This window comes from Struthio camelus, chromosome 1, assembly GCF_040807025.1.
Source record: "Struthio camelus isolate bStrCam1 chromosome 1, bStrCam1.hap1, whole genome shotgun sequence".
NCBI lineage: Eukaryota > Metazoa > Chordata > Aves > Struthioniformes > Struthionidae > Struthio > Struthio camelus.
Window position 1 is genome coordinate 95,871,190 of NC_090942.1, and position 22,726 is coordinate 95,893,915.

At 38.4% G+C, this 22,726-nt stretch overlaps 1 protein-coding gene across 28 annotated transcripts in view; it reads left to right on the top strand.

Moving 5' to 3' along the window:
• The window catches only part of ZBTB20 (zinc finger and BTB domain containing 20), a 496,803-nt gene that overhangs the window by 15,311 nt on the left and 458,766 nt on the right, over positions 1-22,726 (top strand). For 22 of the 28 annotated variants that reach the window (XR_011143846.1, XR_011143840.1, XM_068958991.1 and 19 more), the window contains exon 1: positions 14,491-14,726. The exons of 1 other annotated variant lie outside the window; for it this stretch is intronic. The gene's annotated coding sequence lies outside the window, so the exon portion shown is untranslated. Of the gene's footprint in view, positions 1-1,250; positions 1,324-14,490; positions 14,727-22,726 lie in introns of those variants that run through there. 5 more of the 28 variants (XR_011143850.1, XM_068958946.1, XM_068959053.1 and 2 more) reach the window with 1 other exon arrangement.

Here is a 22,726-nt window from a genome sequence, read left to right on the forward strand (position 1 = left end):
TTTTCCACTCAAGTTAGCCTGTTTTGTTTTTGTTTGTCTTAATTTTAGAGTACAGTTTTAGAAAAGTCGGTTGCTACTTTTTATTTAATGTGGATGGACTATAGCACAGAGCCGCTATATATCAGAAAGAAGAAAAATTGTTTTAAACATTCCCAATTGTTTAAATGTCTCTCATTAGAATTTTTTTTTTGGTCTAACCAATTAGTAAAGATGTCCTTGTCTTGTTTTTCTCTTTGTTCTTGGATGGTATATTCAGTAACTTTGTCCCAATATTTTTGGTTTTTCATTTTGCTACGGAATTAACAGCAGCATACAAGGACACACATTTTCTTGGGTGGATGCTTGTGGCTGTTAGGAGGCCGTCTGTCATGTTCAGCTAGCCCTCCTGCACTAATGTCACTGTTCAATGCTGTTACATTTTTTTTTTTTTTTCCTCCTGTTTCTTCACTTGGGAGATCCTAGTAGTGGACCACTGAGTTTGTATGTCTCTGAAATAAATGTTTCAATCATGCTGTCAATTGCTTCTTTTGTGTTACATTGAAGGAAATATCATTAAGATCAAAGAAGGTTGCATCTTTCTTGTTAAGTAGACGTTTTCTTTACAGCATAATCAACTGGTAAGCTTATTTTTGGGTCTTCAAGACACAAAGGTGTCTAATGTTGAAGAGCATCTAGGAGGTTTGGAACAGATTTAAATTGTCATTGCAACTAAGTTTAATAATGATGATGATAGTACTAAAAACATCTCACTTTCAGGATCATCAAACTCATCAGAGTTCTGCTTCAGTAGTTTCACTTAAAGGCACATCTCATCTGGAAGTGACTGTAGAAATGAATTGTCTGCACTTTCTGAGATGGATGTGAATCCGTTCTAACTTGCTCCTTAATTTTTGACAATGCCTATAGTTTAGTGTTAAGGAATTATCTTGGGTTTTGTATTACTTTGGTACATTTACATACTTGTTTCCTGTTACTTTCTTCATCTTTAAGAGAAGTCAAATAGATGAATTTTATGTTTGTAGAAGTTTGTTAACTATTAAGCTCCTGTTTGTAACACCAATATATTTACTAGTAGAATGAGAAATCTGCTCTCTGGATTTAACATTTAGAATTGAAAAACTAGATGAGATAGCTAGCTTTCCTTAGAACCTTGTAATAGAATACTCCAACTACTTAATGGCATTTCTTTGATCCCAAAAATATTGTAAGATTTTGTTCAAAACCCAACCAATTTATTACTTTCTTTGTAGCACCTGATGACAAATGATTCCATGGACTAGCAGCATCTCTCATCAGACCCTGATAGCATTGCTTACTCCTTATGTAAGTAGGTAGACAAAAGTATGTTTTTTGCTGTCTTGTACAAGGATCAGAAATCATTGCACTCTTGTTGCTTCCCTATTAACTTTTAGAATGTTTCGATTTTTCATTTGCAGACTGAAATTAGTCTCTAATGTTTAATGCGTCACGTTTCTATTTTGTGTTATTGTCATGTAAATGTTTCTAAGTGACAGACACTAAAAAATGAGTGCTAATAGAAAAATGACACTGAATTGTTTCTGTATCTGACAATGTAAATATAGGTATCATGACTCATAGACTCCTGGCCAAACTAGATATAAATAACAGCAGCAAACTGTAGTAACAGCCTAGGACTATTGTGTGGTGGCTGAGAAGTGTTCTACCATAACTCATCTTGCCTGTCTTTCCATGCTCCTTTTTGGTTTGTTCTCTGGCAAATTAGATGTAGGCCTGATATCCTGGGTCAAATGTTTTTCTGCTTTTGAAGCCATCTGTAGATTTGCCTGTCATAGCTCCATGTCATCAATCTCATCTGTGTGAGGTTTGGAGATGCTAAGGTGTTTGGTGTTGGAGAGGCTGAGGAGCACCTCTCTAGAAGACCATATTACTCAGAGGCTTTCAGTTGTTGAAAAAGAGAAATATGTTAGTTCATCGGTACTACGTTATTGGTACTGCTTTTGCTCATATCTGTCATTGGTGCATTTAATGGTCCTCTACAGCTTATTGCTTTTTTTTTTTATTTTTTTAACTTTCTCTAGTGGCTGCGAAGTAGTATGTGTCTATGTGTCAGTGCTGCTCTCGCTGTGTGATCTGAGATGTTGTGCTGTTAAGTGAAAATCTACATATCGGTTTCACAAATAACACTTCATTTAAATTGCTTACTGACATATTCTCAAAGTTGGGGGTACACTTCCCACTTCAAGGGTGAGAAGGACTTATCAAGTACTGTGGGGAGATCCAAGAACGTTTCCTGGGGGTTGAGAGCCTGTCCGCAGTGGGAGAATGTAAGTGTGTGGGATCATTTGCTCTTCATCCACTGACCAGTACTTTGTCACCACGAGGGTGGCCTTAGGTTCAGAGCTCTGCTTGGGAAAAATCCCAGCAACGTGGTCTGGTCTTGAGGAGACGGAGACAGAGAGGGGGGGGAAGCTTGCGTGTTAGAAGTATGAAGGTATTATGCTAGGAGGAGAGGGGTTAAGTCTACAAAGCAAAAATGTTTTTTAACTGTAGTTTTTGTGATTATATGCCAAAATTAACAATTCTTCCCAGACATACAGCAGATATCTATTCTAAGCCTAAAGACTACAGTGACAGCAATTTTCTTTTAGCCCAAGCAGTATTGGTTGAGAATATTTTTGGAGTCAAAGAGATTTTAGTTCAAACTCACAACCGTGAAGTTAGAGGTGCTTATAGCTACTCCTAAAATACTGGACTGCTTCAAGGTCATTTAACTGTGATAATGGGTAATTCAAATTACAATGTTTTACTTCCAAGTTTTAGAATCTGCACTTGCCACAATTTTCAGCATGTTTCCTCCTCTTCAATCTATATTTCTGTTAGCTTTTAGTTAGAAAACAAATTGAAAATATCATCTTTTACTCTTGTAGGGATTTTTTTTTTTTAATACTCCTGGAGCAGAATGAGGTAACTTTATGCACTTTTCCCTTATTTTATTCCCCATTTTGCCAGTCTGTTCCTTGATGGCTTTCACTCTTTGATCAATTCCATCAGTTTTAATTGGAATTTTTTTTCTGTCTTCTCTTGTGATAGAAAGATATTTTCATGTAATCTGCTTCTTTAGGCCCAATGGTAAAAGGGCTGTCTTTGGGAATTTGGACATCTATTTTCCATTAAAATGAATGGAATGTAGTGTTAGTATCTTGTAGGGATTTGAACACCTTTGAGCTATTGTGAAGCAAATATTCCTGTTCCTCTGAAAGGAAACTCTTGCTGTAGATGGGGATGGATCATCTTGTGGTTTGAGACCTGCAGATAGTGCTGAGAGCCTGTAAGTCAACTTTTCTGTTTCATTTGTCTTATGCATAACTTTTCTTGTCTCAGAGGAGTAGCCTGTAAAATAATCTCAAAGAACTTTCAATCTCATTAAGTACCTAGCATCAAAAACTCATAGAAACTGTTATGTTATGGCTTTCCAGAAAATGATGTAATTTGTGTCCTTCATATTTTAAGACAGGGTTCAGACTGAGCTGACTTTTGGCAGTATGGTAAGCTGGTGCTTTTTTTGGTGTTGGCTGACTACTTGTGCTCCAAATTTTAAAGCTTTAAATTAAGAGATAAAAAGCTTCTGGCCTGCTTGACTCTGCAGGTTGTAATTAAAGATTGCACTGGATGTGAACTGACACTTGGTTATTTGCTGACAGCCTCCCAGTATGAGAGGTCTTGGATGTTTGGAGCAGTGTTAACTCTGAAGACTATTGACAAACATTTACATGTCAGAACTATTTATTATTTCACTGCTTTTCAAGAAATAAAGAAGGAAAGAAAAGAGAGAATCCTGTTATGGAGACCTTGACTGTTGTTGTCGCATTTTGATACCCTGAACGCTGAGCAGCCTTTAGATTGAAAGCAGTTTGGGAGGGTAATGCCCCATAAATTCTATTCATTATAACCCCCTAACTACCATTCTCATATTTGCTTTTAAACTGTGAAGGATTATTGTGAAAATTTCCTGTTGATGCTATCAACTTTAGATATATACATGAGCTTGATGTGGTGGCTGAACAGCTGCTCCCAGATCTCATGACTGAGAGTATATATGTTGCACCAGGTAGCTGTAACAGGGTTCTCCCAGCTTCTTCCCTGTGCCCCCGTATCTGGTCATCTCTAGTGAATTTTTATAGCGTGTTACAGCTTTATTATATGAATTCCTAGGAATTCCAGGTTGAAACTAAACTTTTCCCACTCAGGTGGATGCATAGTGTATAGCTTGATACATATGTGGGATTTCTACTAAACAAGGGGAAAAAAAAAAAAAGATTTTTCTCTTGCTTGGTGTTTGGCCCACAGATGGTCTGCTGAAACTAATGGAGACTTTGAATTGGCTGAAGTGGTTACACCTTTGTTTCTGAAACGGAAAGCTTTAAGGTACACTGGCATTTATGATTCTAACATCTGTGATGTTGTCATGGTGTGGTAAAAATAAATGCCGATTCATTCCCAGGCCACAACAGAGTATTTAAAGTCATATATGTATCCTGAATCTTAATGACATTTTGTTGGCTTCAGGACAAATCAACAAATGGAACAGTAGGACAGCAACATACCAGTTAATATTAAGTTATCTTTATTCAAACTTCTGTTTATTTTGTTGGTTTTATTCCTCACATTCTATGAAATGGTTTCACAATGTGACCTCTAATTTTGAAACAAAACCAATTAAAAGTTAGTTAGTAGTGATTAGTGCAACATTAAAATTGATTCTTTATTTACTCAAAAATCAGGAAATTAAAGTTCCACTGGCAAACTTAATTATGCCTAATTGCACAGATATTGCAATGGAGACCTCTCATTACATAATCAGAGACCACCTATATAGTAATACCAAATATTATAATCCTTGCTAATAAGAGCAAAGAAAGTTATAGAAAAGGAGCCCTTTGCCCATAAAATAATATCTAACTAAGGCAGTTTACAAAATCTGACTGAAAGAGCAGCGCTGAAGATGGTATATTTCTTTTCCATTATATCACTTTGAAAATATTAGGACACCGTGTCCTGTGTTCTCTGATCCTGTAATGAAAGACTCTTTTGTTCAAAAAATGGTAAAGGAAGAGTTTTTTGTCTGTAGGATACTCAATCTCGTTTCTGTCAAGTTTACAGGCATATACCTCTACTAAACTCACCAGATCTTCCAATTTTTGATAGATGTGATTTGAAAGAAAGACTCTTATCTCTGTCCTTATGCAAATAAAACCTGAGGCTTAATTTTCAGTTAATGCAGCTTTTTGCTTTTAATTTCTTTGGCTTTAAATGATAGACTCTTTCCTCTCCCTTACAAAATGAATTTCAATTCATATTAAAAAAATGCACTTCCAAATGCATCCTTTAAAACAGCTGAGCAAACTGTGTTTAGACTACTGAAAAATATTCTCCTTTAGGCTAAAACTAAAGGACTAATTGGAACCAGTCTTGACTAGTTTTTCTGAGATCTTAGCTTATATAAAATAATATTCAGACCAGGACATTCCTTTTCTTTATTACATCTAGGTTCAGGGTTTTTTCTTCTTCAGAAGCATCTTTGTGTGATTAAAAGTTTAAAAGACTATTAATACTAAATCCTGGCCACCTACACACACAAGCAATCCCATTGAGTCGCTCGGTAGATAATCAAGATTTGTGAAACTCTTATACTTAATTTTGGTGCTACTACTACTCATAAAAAGGTGACATCCTTACTAGTGTTTCCAATGCTTTCGATACGGAGGTCACCAATTAAGTTTTTTCCTGGAAGAGGTTCCTCAGACTAACAAGAATAAACCTTCTTTAGGAACAAAGATAACCAAAAGATACCAAAGAACCACCTTAGTTCCACTTTTTTTATGCTCTATGGTCTGTAATGTTTAGTCCACCGAGGGAGAATGGGAACAGAATCAGGCATTTTTATATACAGCTCAGGTCAGTCAGGTGGCCTAAGTACCCCCAAGTCTCTATGACTGATATTTCCTATTGGCTGGCATTGGGACTTTAAAGGCATATATCCAAAAACACTAAGCAAGGGGACTTAGGAGGAATTTAGGCCATTCGAATCTGGGTCCTAGGGTGACGTTTTGTACTGAGCTGCTTAAAAGTGTGATACAAGCCATGCAGCTTTGGAAGAGTCTAGCCTTTTCAGTAACTTCCAGTTCTGCTTGGTAAACACATTTTTTTTCCCTCTTGCTTAGAATTCATGGAGAAGGATCTCAAATAGGAACTTCTACATGGCTCCTATATTTGAGGAAATTAATCTTACATCAGCTGAAGAGCTTTCATGGTGAAGGATTGGATGAATAATGCCACTTAGTATTGCTTCTATTGCTCCTATGGACTCTTACAACAGTATTGTACATATTGGGATATTTGTGTTACTCATGTAGCCATAGATTTAAGAAAATAATGAAACTTAAGTTACTTAACACATTGGGGTTTAAAAATAGTCTTACTGTTTTTCAGACAATTACCTAAACACTCAGGGCCTACTCAAGGCTTTTGAATGATTGAACCTGCAATACTGTCCCTCTTTTCTGTAGAGGTGTTTTTTTGTCCACTTTATGTATAGTCAATCAAATAAAAAGTTAAAGCATGGAGTACCGCCTTTGAATTAGTATTGGCTGCAAGTGAACTGGTATCTTTTCACAAGTTTATCTTCATAAGTTTATGAGCATGAATCCTTTCTACCTGGAAAATATTTATGCCAGCATTTTCAATCACATCCAGAGGATCAAGTAAGTTTCCAAAATATTGCTAGTGATGCATGCCCTTTTTTTCCCCATCTAGATCAGATCTTCATGTACAATAAACTTAGTGCATCTCTAGTGATGCTACAAACACCGGAGTTGCAGAAGTATTTTCTTTTACTATTTAAAGAGGGTAAAAGGAACTGATGGCCACCTAGGACTACAGCATTTTCACTGTGGTTGATGTCATGTTCGTTTTTGATTATTAGGTCAGAAATCAAATCCTCCTGCATGTTCCCTAACTTACTGGGACAAAAATAGAAATCCTCGATAGTCAATCCTAGTTATCTAGTAGAAAAGAGCAATGGGTGTGCATGCTGACTTGTTTGTTACAATAGCTCCTTTCAGCTTGTAAAACTACTTTTTACAACTTATTGTGTCATTTCTATTTCTAAAGGACTTCTGTAATTGCATCATCTTGTTATAGATGGCAAAAGGACTACTCAAATTTTGTAGTGCTTTAAACGTTGACTGAACTGTCACATGACTCTTTATAATTGAATTATAGGTAATCTTTGGGAACCATGGATTATATAGTAAAGGGTGCACTGTACAATGCGCCCTTTGCTATGTAACAAGATCATATTCCATTGTAACAGCACAGCTTGGATGAGGGCCTTAACACATTAGCTCAACTGCTAAATTGGTCACAAATTGCCTACTGATGCAAATATAGGTAATATCCCAGCAATCTGTAAATGGACAGGATGAACACATACATAGCAGACGCCACATACTTAACTACAAGTCATTATGTGTGAAGTAAGTATAAGAATCTACAGATTCAAGAGGGAAAGCTAAGATAAAGGAGAGATGGGGATAGAGCATATGGGAATTTGGGGGCTTTTTATGTGTTTTTGTTTTTTGAATTGCAAAATGGTATTGTGCTGTGATATCCCTCTTCTGGGGTTGGTTTTATTAGGACTGTCAGTCCCTGGAAATGGTGATTGATACATACCAGTATTGATGAGTCACACCTGTATAAAAAGCATGGATTGGCACTGGTATAACTATGTTGGGACAATTTTTTTTTTCCTGTCTAATGCTCGCTGTCACAGCTCACTGCTCTAGCAGCAATATTTACCCAACAGTGCTAGAGTAATACAGCACTATTGTGTCTGACATAGGATTATTGTGCAGGGGAAACGTTTTGCAGCCTTTGTGCAAAGTGGCCCAAGTGCTGTAAGGGAACAGTCACTGTGCAAAATATTTATTTTCCAAAGCGCAGACAGTGTCATCGTAAAAGAAAATGGGCATTTGTGCAGTCATGCTTCATAGGACTTGGAGACATATTTTCACAAATCCATTGAAACTATTGGAGACATACCAGCTTTGCATCTGCTCTATTATTCCGGACATTCCTGGATTTTTTTTTTTTTTTAAACACCTAGAGAAGCCAGTTCTGGTTCAGCACGTGTGCCCCAGTCTTGCCAGACAATTGGGCTGAGAGCCTGATACGTGGAAGCAGTGTAGGCTGAACCTCTGAGCCTAAAAGCCTGACCTTCCAATTCCACTTCCATTCTTGGCAGAGTACTTAACTTTTTCCATGTATTTTTTACTATCTGTAAAATGGGAATTGCAGTAGGTTTCTGACAAAGGAAGTTGTGAGATTTTATTTGTTAACATGTGCAGTAGAACTATAGACCAAAGCTGCTATATTAAAGGAAAGTATTGCTTATTTGGAGGTCTGGCGGTAAGAAATGACTACTGAGATGGGAGAACAACTGACAGTCTTTGCACATTGAAAGACACCGGAAGCATGCTGTATTTCTCTCCTTCCATCCTCAGCATCTTCACCAGCAAATATGCATGAATAAAGAGCATCTGTATGTTTCTTTTACGTTTTTGTTGACCCCTGCTGATGTAAATCAAATACTCTGTCCTCTTGTTATCTTCAGGTTTAGAAAACCTATTTTTAATCACTTCACACAGGTATCTAATTTGAATCAGCCTGCCAAGCTGCAGACTCTTGTGCTTTTTTAATTGGCATCTTTCTCATTATGTTTGAACAAAGTTGCACAGACACTGCAGGACATCAGTAGGGACAACTGAATCACCAATCCTGTTGGGCTGGCAACATGATGGTGTGATATACCATGGGAGGGTAGGAGATCCGACTGTGTTGTGAAGGGGACTAAGTGGAAGTCATCAGGTTCAGGCATGTTGCTGTGAGTGTTTCTAGGTCCTGCCTCTACTTCCTGAAAGAGAATTCCAGGCAAAAATTTGCCTGGAATTTTTAACACCAGTATGACAACCTTATGCTAAGCCTTAGAACCATTTTGGTTGTGAAAAGATCTTTTTACTTATGATCACCTGACTCACTGATCTATATGAATCAAAATGAGGTGCTGAGCTACTGAGTGTGTTTCTGATTCAGCTGGAAGGAACTATTCTGGTTTCTAAGAACAAATTCTAGGATTCTGGTAAAGCAGAGTTCTTGCATGCATCCATAGAATTGTAATAGGACAGGCATGTGCAGTACGTCTAAAATGGTGCATTAACCCAAGAATGGGCAGGATATCCAACCAGTTCATAGAATCAGTCCTGCTTAAAATTCTTTAGAACTAGAAAATCAGTCCTTAAATAATTGCTAAAATGCCAATTTTTTCAAAGGAAGTGGGTCATAGCGTTAAACGTGACCATAGGATGCTGTGACTCCTCTTCCAGTTGTGGCTGCCTACACAGTACGTGTAAACTCACCATGCTGGTGAGCCTGGGAACGAAAAGAAGAGGAGAGAACGGATCTGTGTAGAACATGTTATTTGGCACTGAAGCATGTTCCTCTCCTCTCAGTCTGTCATCCCAAATCTTGTCATTTACGACAAAGACACTTTCACAGCAATATCAGTTCTGGTGGACAGTTTGATTTTTTTTCTCATCTCCCACATACTATTGGAGATCAATGCGTTCTTAGGGCTCTGCAGCTCCCTGGAAGAACTGTAGATGGGGCCCCTGCTGCGTCAAACACCAGAATTTTCCACCCAACCTAAGGAGGCAGTCATTATTTTGTTCTTTTCAAGGCTTTGCCGGAAGGGTTGTACTCCTTCACCTTGCTGATGACGGTTGCCTGTGATTAACTTTGAACTGAGAAGGCAAACTGATGGAAAAAGAACAGCAAGAGTATTATCTCCTGGCTAACTGGTTTACTGGGTAAACCAAGGCTACCTATTCTTGCATTCAGGATGCGTGATACAGCCTTTTACTATGGCTCCTGGCAGCCCTCTGTTCCAGCTGCCTCCTCATGGTGTGACCTGATGTATGGCCATGGCATAACCAAAATTCTGATGTTTCCATCATGTGATAGTTACACTTCTGACCACATGATAGGAGGTTACTTGCATGTTGGCTTGTGTGGCCAAGCATATGCTAGCCATGTGACTGAAATGCAGGCTTTCACATCACATGACAGGTGTAGATCCAGTCCTGTGAGACAAACTAAGAACAGTGACCAGTTACTTGTCACTTTTGTATTCCTGCAAGTGAGCCAAGCACATAACTGTCAACCTGCTCACATAATGGAGAGAAGGGACTGCAGGCCCATGGGAACACGGATTGAGGGTGAGCAGGCCCTCATTTGGTATTTTGAGTCAAGTAAATGGGCTAGAGTTTGGCTATCCCCAGTGTAGAGCATTAGCTTGGGAATTCTCTTTTCAGTTTGCTCATTGCTGATTAAGTAGCCTCGCTCAGTCTCTGCAAACTTCAGTTTAAGCTTAACATTAGTAGCCTGATTTTCAGAAGTGCTCAGCATTTTTTTTTTTTTTGTCTTCCAGTAGAACTACCGTTTCTCACCGCTCTTGAAATTTAGCCTACTGTTAGTTAGGAACAGCCATATACGTTCTTTGAGACACTGGAATCTGTTAGCATTGGTTTCAGCTTCCATTAACCATAAGCCATAACAACTGAGATGAATCCAACTGTATCCTTGCTAAAGTGAGAAGAATGGTTCTCTAGCTCTTAGGTCATACGGCCAAATTATCTGAAGTCTGAGGGCCCACTAGAAGGGCAGATAGGTTTTGTGGTCATCAACTTATGGCATTTTTCTTATACAACCACGTAGATCATAGGTTTTGATTCCTCAGTACCTTTCCACTTTTGCCATCATTTCTATGTTTGCAAAATATTATTAAAACAGGATTTTCCCTTCACTTGCTCCATTCAATGTGTTTTATACTTTTCCTGTATGGTTTAAATAGTCTGAATGACTTAAAAGACAACAGAATCAGGCCCCTGAGGTGTCTTAGGCTCAACAATGGATGAAGTTAACTGTGTTGCCTTAAATGTAGCAAGTGGCATACCAGCTTGGGCTAGCTGCCCCAGATTGACTTGTAAATCCTCTCCTGGTTGGGCTGAGATCCTTGTAGAGGATCACAAAGATAGTGCCATTTTTCTCAGATACAGAAGAATTGTAGTCTCACTAGGAAATCAAAACTTGTTGCTTGTTAGGACTTATGGTCTGAGCAGGCTTTAAGAGGTTTTCATAGTGGTAATACCAGACTGTAGCTCTGAAACAACTTTATTACTGTCTCTTCAGGTCATCAGTTTTCCCCCTGGGCCCTTCATCTATGGACTGATCTTTCCCTAGTGATTATTTAGAGCTGTGAGGATGAGAAGTGGGATGGGTTTGATTCCATTTAAAAACACTTACAGGCTAGGAACTTGTTCAGATTGCACCTTGAGTGTTTTGTCACTCAGGTTGGATAAGTATTTGAATTTTATGAAGGTTAAAGCTAATTGGATCCAGTTCTGATTGAAGGCCAAAACTAGCCTAACAAAGTTGGAATCTACTTCATGCTTGCCTTCTAATAACCTCAGAGTCTGAAAGTGTTTGGTTTTGGTTCAACAGTTCTGCGTATACCTGAACCTCATACAACTTGGGAAGGGGTTGCTTTGGTTTCCTGTATAGATTTGTTTCTAAGTATCTCCGTAACTGGAGGGAATCTGGCTTAGTTCTGGAGTTCTTACTGAGATTCAAAATTCCTCAAATTATGAGGACATTTGACCTGTGATCCTGGTTTAGATACCTACGTGAGAGTTCTAGAAATCTATAGGAAGTAGGGATCTAGATGTCTCCCAGCTTAAAGATTTTGGACCTGGATCAGAGGCAAATCTGAACATTCTTCAAACTTAACTGGTCCAGACTTAGTACTTGGATTTCAACCTGAACCTCTGTAACATTTGAAGAGTTCAAACTTATATTTTTTCCAAACCTGATAAGTTTTGGATCTCTTTTCATATTTGAATCTATAAGGTAGGTAAGACTGAAGAATGAACATAGTTATTGGTCAGGTGTGCCAGAATACTAAGAATATTTTATATCTGATATCCTCATTTTGTTGTATATCTAGTTTTTAAATTTGAAATTCAGAGACTATTCATATTATATGAACTAAATAGAAGTATATAAAGTCTTGCTAGTTGCATCAGCTGGCTTTGACACAGATCACCCTCCATAAAGTCTCTCTATATTGTTCCCATAATGTTCCCCATAATAAAACTTTGAGAGATGCCAAGCTGAGATTACATATTTATGGTCCCAGCTGTCTGTGGAATTACAGTTAAGTCCATTTTACAGACAGAAAAACTGAGGCAGTAAGAAGTCAATTGACAGATATACAGCCAGATCACGTTATCGAGAACCACAATTAGAAGCAAAGTCTCTTAATGCTCTTTCTGCTTTCCTAACCTTCAGTATTCTTCAGTATTCTTCAGTAATGTGAATGTGGTCATAAAGTCCAGACAAGTAAATATATAATAGGGTTAAATTTTGCAGGATACATTTGAACTTAGTTTGTAGTGCTGCCTCTACATGTGCCAGATGTGTATTCAGCTAAATATTATTGGAGGAGTGGAATTAAGTCACCTAATAGAGCTTTTTACTCTTAATATTTTCTTCCGAAGTTAAGAAAAGTGGGTTTTGATGAAGGCGCTAATGAAAACTAACTTTTTGAAAAAAATTACGTAATCCATCTGTATTTACTGTACATCTGCCTGAAAATGGAACGTTTATAATCTAAATACGAAGGTAAGTAGGAGCTACCAGTGAACAAAAGTTCACCAGTCACTAGGGTGGTTAATATTATACAGGCTGTGTGTGAATCATGAAGATCCAGTCACCTGAGGGTACAGATCTGTAGAACTAGGGAGTTTACCTGTCTCCTTTAGTGAGTAGGCTATCCCTTTCAGCTTACTAAGATTTAGGCATCTGCTGCCTAATAGTAAATGCGGTAATAAAAATATATTTTGGGAAGCAGGATGTTGTAATAGACCTTTAGATCAAAGGTGAGATTCATTTTAACTAATTTTAGCCAACAGCTAGCTGCCTAGCTGAATCTAGCTGTGTAGGCTCCCTCCTCAAAGGACAGAGAGGGAGAAGCAAGGATGAATTCTCTTTGGAGGTGCCTGTCTCTCCACTGACAACAGAGGGAGCCTACACAACTGGCTTAGACAAGAAACTTAACTTTTAGACGGCTATAAGTTAGTCGAGACAAATTCTGTGTTAAGTGTCCAGAGATTTGGGTTCTTATCTGTTTTCCCACCAATGTACAGCAGTAGCCTTGGGTACATCCCTTAACCATCTTCTTGGACGCAGTTTCCCCATCTAACATAATAATACCTTGCTAATAAAGTTCTTGGAGATCCTTAGTTGAAAGATGAAATATAGATGCAAAATCTTGTTTTCTTGGTCCTGCTACTTTCACATGTCTGTAGTTGTCATTAAAATTAGCAGAATTAAGTTTTTATATGATGAGGGGCAGGGCTGGGCAAGGATTATTGTAGAAGCAGCATATATCTTCAGATATGACAGACTATTACCAAAAAAAAAAAAAAAAAGGAAATCTAGTACCTGCTTACGTATTGATTTTTCCCATCTTTCTTTCCCTTTCAGACCTTCCCTCTACCTCCTCCCCCAACAGAAAAAAATAGGGAGAACATTCTTCAAACTAGACCTATATTTTAAATAACCTTGGCCTGTTTGCAACTGGGAAAACGGTTTTTTTACTTGAGAGATTTATTTCTGTCCTTGTAACACCATGTACTATATGCATTGCACCTGTTCAGACATAAGTACAGTACATTATTTTAGCTGTAGGGGTAAAAGCTTCCCAATATATATTTTTGAAGGGAGGGAATGTCGGGGCGAATAGCCCTCTCTTTGCAATTGTTTACTGAACAATCTCTTAACGAAGACTTCCTCCTCATCAAGATCATTTTTCTCTGCTCCCCTATTGTCTGGGGAAACCTATCTTCAGGAGCGTCTTTCTTGAAAGATCTCATGACTTTAAAATCATCAGTGGGCTTTGTGTAGTCTGCCTGTCAAAAGAGATATGTTTACACCTTCCCTGCATGTGTTGAAGCTATAAGGTTTCGGAGCAGAATGGCTGATACGTTTCAGTGCTTCATGCTAAGATGCACAAAAAATGTATTTATGATAATTATATGGACTGTCTGAAACAATGCATTCCAACATCCTGTAACATAAATAAGAAAGGTGGAGTCAGCTGGCACTAAACTGTTTATTTGCCAGCAATCCTGATCAGCCCCGTATACCTTTTCTACACTGTCTTAGTCTGGCAGTATTGAACCTGTTGCTGCATTAGCCGAGTTGTATTTTGCTAGATAGGGGAAGGAGGGTTGTCTGCTGTCTGGTAGGAGGGCTTTGTCTGTGTGTGTCTTTCTCTCTCTCTCTCTCTCCCTCCCTCCCTCCCTTTCTCCCTCTCTCTCTCTCTCTCTCTCTCTCTCTCTCTCTCTCTCTGTCTCTCGCACTCTCGCTTGCTCTCGCTCTCTCTCTCTCTCTCTCTCTCTCCCTTTCCCGTCTCTGTGGTTTGTAAGGTAGGTTGCAGTGTGTGTATATACACAACATCAAGAGCAGGAAAATGGACTCATTAGGGAGGCAGGCAGTCATTACCACTCACACTGTACTTCCAGAGAGACAGCGACTATGAGGAGACAAACTGAGGACTGGGGAACAAGGTAGGCCAGTCAACTTTTATAAAAAATAAAAAAAAATACAGCCTATACTCTCCTTAAACCACTAGCACTTCTTTATTCCCCCCCCCCCCCCCCTTGATTTTTAATTTAGAGATGTAAGTTTGTCAGACCTATTTGCTAGCTTAATATTTGGAACATCTATAGAAGGCCTTACCCTCTACAAATGTTTTTCCCCCTTATACTTATTTAAGGGTGTGCCCCCTTATGATTCACTTTAATTACTTTTTTTTTAATCACGAAGGAAACAAATACGTTTGTTTTCCAACACTAGTTCCAAGTAAATCAATATCTTTCACTCTGTTAAAACAGCCCTCTCCGTCTGTTTGTGGGTCTCTCTGCTTTTTCTTTCTGTTTATGCAATTCCATCTGTCCGTCCATATATCATGTTCTCCTTATTTACTGCTAAATGGGTTTTTATTAGTATTTGCCAATGACTTTTAACTGTAATGCCGGTGACTGGGGTTAACAGTGACTCTTGTTCTTTGTTTTAAATATATACTATAAGTTTAAAGTCCACGTTTACCATACATTAAATAAAAACAAAAAAGAGAAAGCAGGTTCCACTCCTGACAGGATTTTTATTCAGAGATTTTTGTGTTTGTTTGTTTTAGCGTGGGGACGGAGGGGGTTAATTCTAGTTATTGTACATGTACTTTTTCCTCTTGGATATTTAACATCTATTTTTCATTATTAGTATTTTTCCAGCTTCCTTTACTAGGAAGAAAGGAAACACATATTCCAACTTTTATGTTGCTGATTTAATGTAACATTATGGAGGCATCACTGGGTTAATAAGAATTCAAACTTTCTAAGAGGGAGTTTGTATCCTTGGCTGCCCCCCACCCTCCCACTTTATGCATGGTTATGCTTATGTTTCCGTGTGTATTGGCGGGGAAGGGAGGGGGGAAGGGAATAGATATTTTTTACAGTGGTGGCAAATTATGAAATCTATCGAGCCATTTTGTTCAGAAATAGTAACTATTTATTTACCATTTTTCATTCCACAAATATGCAGCTTATTTGTGATTTCAAACATTGAAGCTCATCTCTGAATTAATCATTTCTATTATTTTTCTGGGGAGGGATTTGTGATGCGTTTCACAACCCATTTAGCATTGTCGAGTTTTTTGGAGCCTAGATTTATCACGGGTTCTAAAGACTGCTTAAATTGATCCATTTGAAATGGTTTTTTTATCTGAGCTCCTGTCATTTCTGTTGGAGAGTAAAACTGCTACTCTGCTGGTAACAAAAAGAAAAGAAAAAAGATAGTGAGTGAAAGTGAGTTACATAAAATGTTCTGGAGAATCCCTTAGTAATTATATAAAATGGACGCTGATCAGTGGACATCTCTCAACAATAACAATCACCTTTTTAAACAGAAAATTATTTATTTATTAGCAAGAGGTGGACTTTAAAAAAAAAAAAATGCATTCGGCCTTCCTTATGGCACAAAGAAGTCCATAATGCAATATTCCTCACCCACCTGGGACTGCCTGGGAGATTCTCCTAAACCTTCAGATCTTTTGAAATGTTTCTTAAAAATCCATTATTTTACAATCAGAGAACTTTTGCTGCCAACAGGTTTTTTTTTTTTTTTTTCAAATGTCCTTTAACTTACAACTCTCCAGTTTCAACAGAAGTGCCTCCTCGCGGAACAAATAAGTTAATTGAAATCCAGAGCAGTAGGTCTGTTCACCAGCACTACAACTGCAGAAACTGCTTGCTCCATTTTATTATAAGCTTTATGTCCAGAACCTGAGTGAAACTTTTCAAGGGTATTATATATCAGTGTGCCAAGAATGGTTGGCTTGTCTCTTAGCGGGGAAATGACATTCATTGCTTTCCATTTTCTTTTTCTCCTTTCTACTCGAATTAATATTTGGTTGATAGTCTTTAAATGTGTTTATTGCTTCAAATGACTTGTTACTTTAGCAAGGTGTTTCCTCCCGTCCTCAAGCCTGAGTCTCAAGTTCGGAAACTCAGGTATGGGCTATATGGGTTGAAAGTAATGCCAAAAATGTAGGGGTCTTAAAGGTGGAGTAGCTGATGTGTGTGCCTGGTGGTCAGCCTGGAGCGACGCGGCTGGAGTGCTAGCAACCATCCCCCTCCTGTGGTGCCTGTGTTTTCAGGCACCTGTCATTTGCTCCTGCACTGCTACAGGTGTATGCTCCTCAACAGCCCAGCTTCTCCGTGGGCAGGAGTGTGAACCTGGGCTTGGGATTCGTAAATGCACATTTTACAGAAGCCCAGTCTTACCTTAACTTTTTTGCAAACTTTAAAAATGACTGCAACGTATCTCTTCATTTTATGAAAACCCCTGGCAAGAAGAATTCGAGCACCGAAAGAGAGGGCAGGAGAAACATTTTTCATTATGCAGTAAGACCTTTTTTAATCTTAAAAAACAAAACAAAACACTTTTTCGTTAGAGGGGTTTAATTTCCTTCAAAACCGCAGTGTATTCTAGCAAAAAAAAAAAAAAAAAAAAAAAAAAAGCCTAGCTCTTCCGATAGCGCAAAGTCCATTTGCAGTCTGGATACAACAGCAAAGGGTGAAGTATGCCTAAGTAATCTTAAATCCAGTATGTGATGCTGTAGCTGGAACTCAGAAAGCGAAAAGTCTGTTGGCACAGGGGGTACAGCCGAGTTGGAAGGAAGGGCATTAGCAGGCTCCCTGGTGATACGGGGCTCTCCGTGTTTTAATCCTAGCAGCCCTTTCAGCTGTACAGAGCAGAACTCTGCCGCGGTGATTGGGTCACAGTAGGCTTTATTTTAGTGTTGGAGCAGACAGTTATCTAACACACCCACATGAGGAAGTGCTCTGGAGCAGTTATTTCATGCTTTGCCATGCCCTGTAGCTAGAGTAATTTTGGACTGAATGGCGTGTATATATGCCTCTCTAACTCCTGTGAGACGAAAAGCAATGTAGCTGTGTTTTTTTTTGTTTGTTTTTTAACAAGACCAAAAATGGGATATAAGACAGTCAAATCCAAATACCAAACAAATACCAAGTCACAATAATTTTAATAGTAGAGGATTTTGTTTTTGTCTTAAGGAAAAAATATCAGTTTAATTCATGCTGATAAAGACAGTTGTAGTAATTTCCTAAGTTGGATATATCATTATTATAAATATTACTCACAGTGTTCCCATTTTCACATTTTCTTCATAGACCCAGCTTACTCATAAGGGAAAGCAGCTGCAGAAAATAAAAAAAAATGTATTATTATAGATACAAAAGTTTGATGTAAATAGGGAACAGTGTCCCCTGCTAGAGAGTGCTGTGGGATGGCTTACAAACCCCATACAAGAGAGATTACATTCTTAGGTAAATTGTTGTTAAAATCATTTCAAGAAAACCTTGTTCATTTTTGTAGGCCATGTGAGGGTTTTAAGCAGAATAATTTGAATAGAAGTTCTGTTTAGAAATTGATGGCATGCTATGGCCTTATAGATTTCCGTTGGTTGCACTTCTGTCTCATTTTACAGGACTTCTTACACTGCAATCTGTACGGTGAGCAGCTCTTATTGAATGTGATTTATAGAGGTTAATGGAAAATTAAAAACTCAAATTTAGCTTCAAGTTACTTAGAATTTTTTTAACCGAACTTTTAGAAAATCCAAACTCTTTATAAATGTTTTCAATATTTTTTTAAAATGAAACAATGCACTGGAAATAGTTGTTTTTGAGCAATAACTTGTTCCGTCTGTAGAGCCTGCAGTTCAAACCCTGCTGCGGAGCGAAAATGATGGTAAATCAAACTGAAACTGTCTTCATTGATTTTGTTTGTTTGACCCGAGAAAATTCAGAAAGTAAACAAACAGCATCAGTTATGAAAAATAAATTGGATTTTTAATATCCTATCAATTCCAATAATCCAGGCTTCTGTTGGTGAAGAGTGTTGTTCAAGTGTGCACCAAATTTTGAGGTACTTTTGCAGTATTTGTTCAGATTTAACTTGAGCAGATTTTCAGATTTATAGCCATTTCAGTAAGGAGTGAATGAAGACAAAGGTTTTGTCCAGGATGATTTTTCTTGCCAGTGTTGCCTGTATTCCTGGTTATTTATTTTAAAATTTAACGTTTAGTTCTAGCAGTACCAGTTACATTCACTTGTAATAGGAAAGTGGCATTTCATAATGACTACAGTCTATGTATGTTATGTTCTCATGCATTTTTGTGCTTACTCCTTCAGTTTCCTCGTGTAAGCTGTTTTGACTGACTGACTGACTGTGGTGGAACTTCTGTTTGTGAACTGGGCGTATGAAATGATCATCCAAGACATGTATATAGCTAGTGAGGAAATAAAGCTCATTCTTCTTCCATAGCTGTTGGACCAGTCAGGGCTGTGAGTATTGTGGAGGCAATTTGTTACATTGCAAAGATTTGCAAGAAAAAAATGTTCAGCTTTTATTGCATACAGAGAAGGCTGTATGACTTGAAGTAGGTAAAATACAGGAGTGGAAAATGGGGCTAATCAGGTAAGGCTGTATTAAACAAACAAACAAACAAAAACTTGTACTCTATGACATCTGGGGTTTGGCTCAGGTGAAATGAATATGTGGGTACTCAGTGCATTTCCTATGGGGCAGATGTTCACCTTACGAAAAAGCAAGCCGCTAACAGTTGGCACTAGGTGGCACTGTGGAAAGAAAGGCCAAGGCAGACACAGGCGCAAAGACTGAAATCTTCTCATGCCCGGAAGTGGTCTCTTCCCATCGGAGCTAACCTACCCCAGCAGCCCCATGGAAGGCAGATTTTAATGTCCCTGCCTGTGCTATGCATGTTCACCTGTTACCAGATATTAATCCTCAACATCTTTTATTAAAAATATATATTTTTAAATAAAACAGTCTTGCCTAATTCAAACACTGGCAGCAGATCTAGGACATGATTCTCCAGTGCCTCTCATATCATATGCCTTTCCTTAGGCTTTTGTGAAGTGAGTGAAGACAGACAACTAGGTAACATTTTATGTCCAATTTGCGCAGCTGTAAATGACAGGACAAAGTGAATGAAATCCGGTGGGTTCTTCCTGAATGTTCCTGTTAGTATCAAATCAGTGATTATATAAGTTTGTTTTGAAAATTGTTGATAACTGCAGTGAAGAGGAAAAGAAGCCTAGATGGGTAGTGATGCATGTCCCTGCAGGCAACCCTTTGCAGAGCACCTGCAGGAAATTTTTTACAGGAAGAAGGATTGCCGTTCTATAAGTTACATCTATACATGACCTCTTAATGTTATGTTTCCACAGTAGATTCATCTTGGGAATGTGGTACAGCTAAAAATGCAGGAAAGTGTAGTGTGCCATTTGATTCTGAGGTAAATATATCATGGAAATTTCTGCCACTCTACTGACTTTTTTTTTTTCCAACTGAAAAACAAGCTTTCTAATATCTTGCTTCTAAAATCATCAATAGGTGGAAGTGTGATCAACCCCATGCTGATGCAAAAGTAGGACTGAGAAAGTTGCCTTATGGACTTCAGAGTTGTCCTTTCAGCTATCTGAAAGTTAATTATTGATTTCTCCTCCCCCACTCCAGAACCTTATGCCCCTCGTTCTGGCGGGAATGGTGGTGGTCACAGGGAAGGAACTTCAGAGTAATGGTTGTGTGGCAATCTCAATGGCAATGCAAGATTGTCTGGGTGGGAAGTCAAGAGCGGGTACAAGGGTTGATATGGGGAGAGACTGAGGAAAAAACATCTAGGTAATATTTTATGTCCCCTAATTTTTTATGTGGGGGTTATGCAGAGCCTGTTATTCTCTGTTGCATTGGCTCTGAAACTCCTAGCAATCTGATAGCTAAGTGAGTCACAGACATTAGCGACAGAGAGGATTGCTGAGAATAAAAATAATATAATAAAAAAATCCTGTTGTTTAAGCACAAACACAAGAAAAACTATATTTAATTGCTAATGTGCTCCCTCTGCTGGTTTTCTAAAACTAACAAATGCTATTCCCTGGAGACCAGGCCACACCTTCTGGGGCAATGCTTTACAAAAATTGTATTTAAAATAATGCCGTTAAGTGCTCTTTCAGTGGGCAGTATTAACAGGAAAAGAAATCTAAGTCTTCTTATGGAGTATGTTAAAGCTTTATATACCAGGCATGACTGCTGAGCAAAGTCATGAATTGTCCTATCCTACAACTCTGTGTTTTTTCCTTTGTTTTTAGTCTTAATCAAATATAAGTAATATTTGATAGGTGTTTCTCTATCATTTCCTAAAGTTTGAATTTACCCTGTTGCTGCTCCTAGGATTTTCCCCATTTGAAGGAGTTTAAAAAAAAAAAAAAAAATTTCTCAGTAGTGCTTTTAGTTTCAGTTGTACTGCATGTAGTGTTTGAAGACGACCTAGTATAGATTGGGCTTTGACAGCTTCCAATTCTTTCTGTCACTGTCAGTTAAATCTACTTCTCAACTTTATACTGCTGTGCGCACTTCATCCTGTCCCTTGTCTTGGCTTCAACCGTGGCTGGGGTTTTTCCGGATCCTCTTGAACCTCCTCCTTTGTTGGAATACATCTCTCTCTCTTTTCCAAACCCAGACTGGGATGTTTAACATGTTCCCTATGCAGTGTGTTTCCCCAGTAGGTATATTTTTAAAACCCAGCATTTCCCGCCTTCATATTATGAAACATTTCTATGTTCTGGATAAGACCTGGAGAAAAAACTCAGGAAAGTTTTGTTAGTTCCCTTAGAAAATTTAGAATGTATGGAAGTTCTGACGTGATAATTACCACATGAAAGATTCTCCTGTATTTCCCACCTACATAGATTATCATGATGAAGAGCAGCCACTGAGACATCAGTGGGGATCAGCTGAGCAGCGTTGTTTCAGGACTGGGCTTAAGTCTTCCGTGTAGAGTAGTGAAAACGTTCTCTTCTTCCAGGCTTAGGTTTCCAATCTAGGTGATTGCTTTTGAAGCCCTTATCCAATAGGGACAAAAGAACAAACAGCCTGGTGAGTATCTACGTGGCTGGAGTGACCCAACCCAAGTATACATCTAGTTGGTACTCAGTACATTCTCTCTAGCCTCATCGCTCTCTTTGGTAATCATTCATTTTGAAAAGGCTAGAATATCAGGCAAAGAAAATCCCTGATTCTTCTTTCTTCAGGTGTCTGTTAGGATTCTGGCAGGATGCTTTTCCGTTATTTTGCCTTCATAGGCCTTTCAGTTTAGGAACCCGTTCTTCTGAAGCAAAATGCAGGGAATTGGCCCCTGTATGAGCAGTCACAGCAGAGACTTGGGGAAGCTAGTACAGTCCTGAGACCAGATCACCCCTCCTGTCACCAAGTCCCTTGACATGCGGAATCATAGCAGGGATTATTGGTATGGAGATAACTTGCCCTCCTGCGGTACCTGCTTTGGGGATAAATAGAGAATTCAGTGCCTGGGGCTACCAATCTGGCATCTTTTGCTAATGCTAAACTAATAAAAATCATTAGAACCAATAGAAGTCCACTGTGAAGGCCCAGCCTGTGCTGACTCATGGGCGAACTGTTTGAAGTCCAAGCAGTGTTTTGTAATTTCCAGTATTTCATAAAAGTATTGCTTTTTCTTTCTCCTCTCCAAACCACTGCCAAGTTTTGAAAGCTTCAAAACTTGCTCCAATTGGACAGGAAAAGCGTATTTTTAAAAGATACTGACATTTCCTAAATGAGTTGGTTCTTTCTGAGCTGTACCGACTTCAAATCATTATCCACCAAGCCGGTCAAACTCAGCCTGAGACATTTCACTGCTGTGAAAGCAGCTGCTCTGGAACGAGGTTAAAAGGCAGTAGTACTTTTGCAGTACATTCAGCTATGCTATACTTTGTGCTGGACAAGAGAAAACTGTTTTCTTCCCTGTTGCAGGCCATTTCTGAGTTCTGGAATTAACTTCTTTTCTGTTAATCTCTGACTCCCTTTTTACAGGAGATAGGATCCCATTCAAAGCCTTTCTTAATATGTTTTAAGACAATTTTTATTTTTAACCTATGTACAA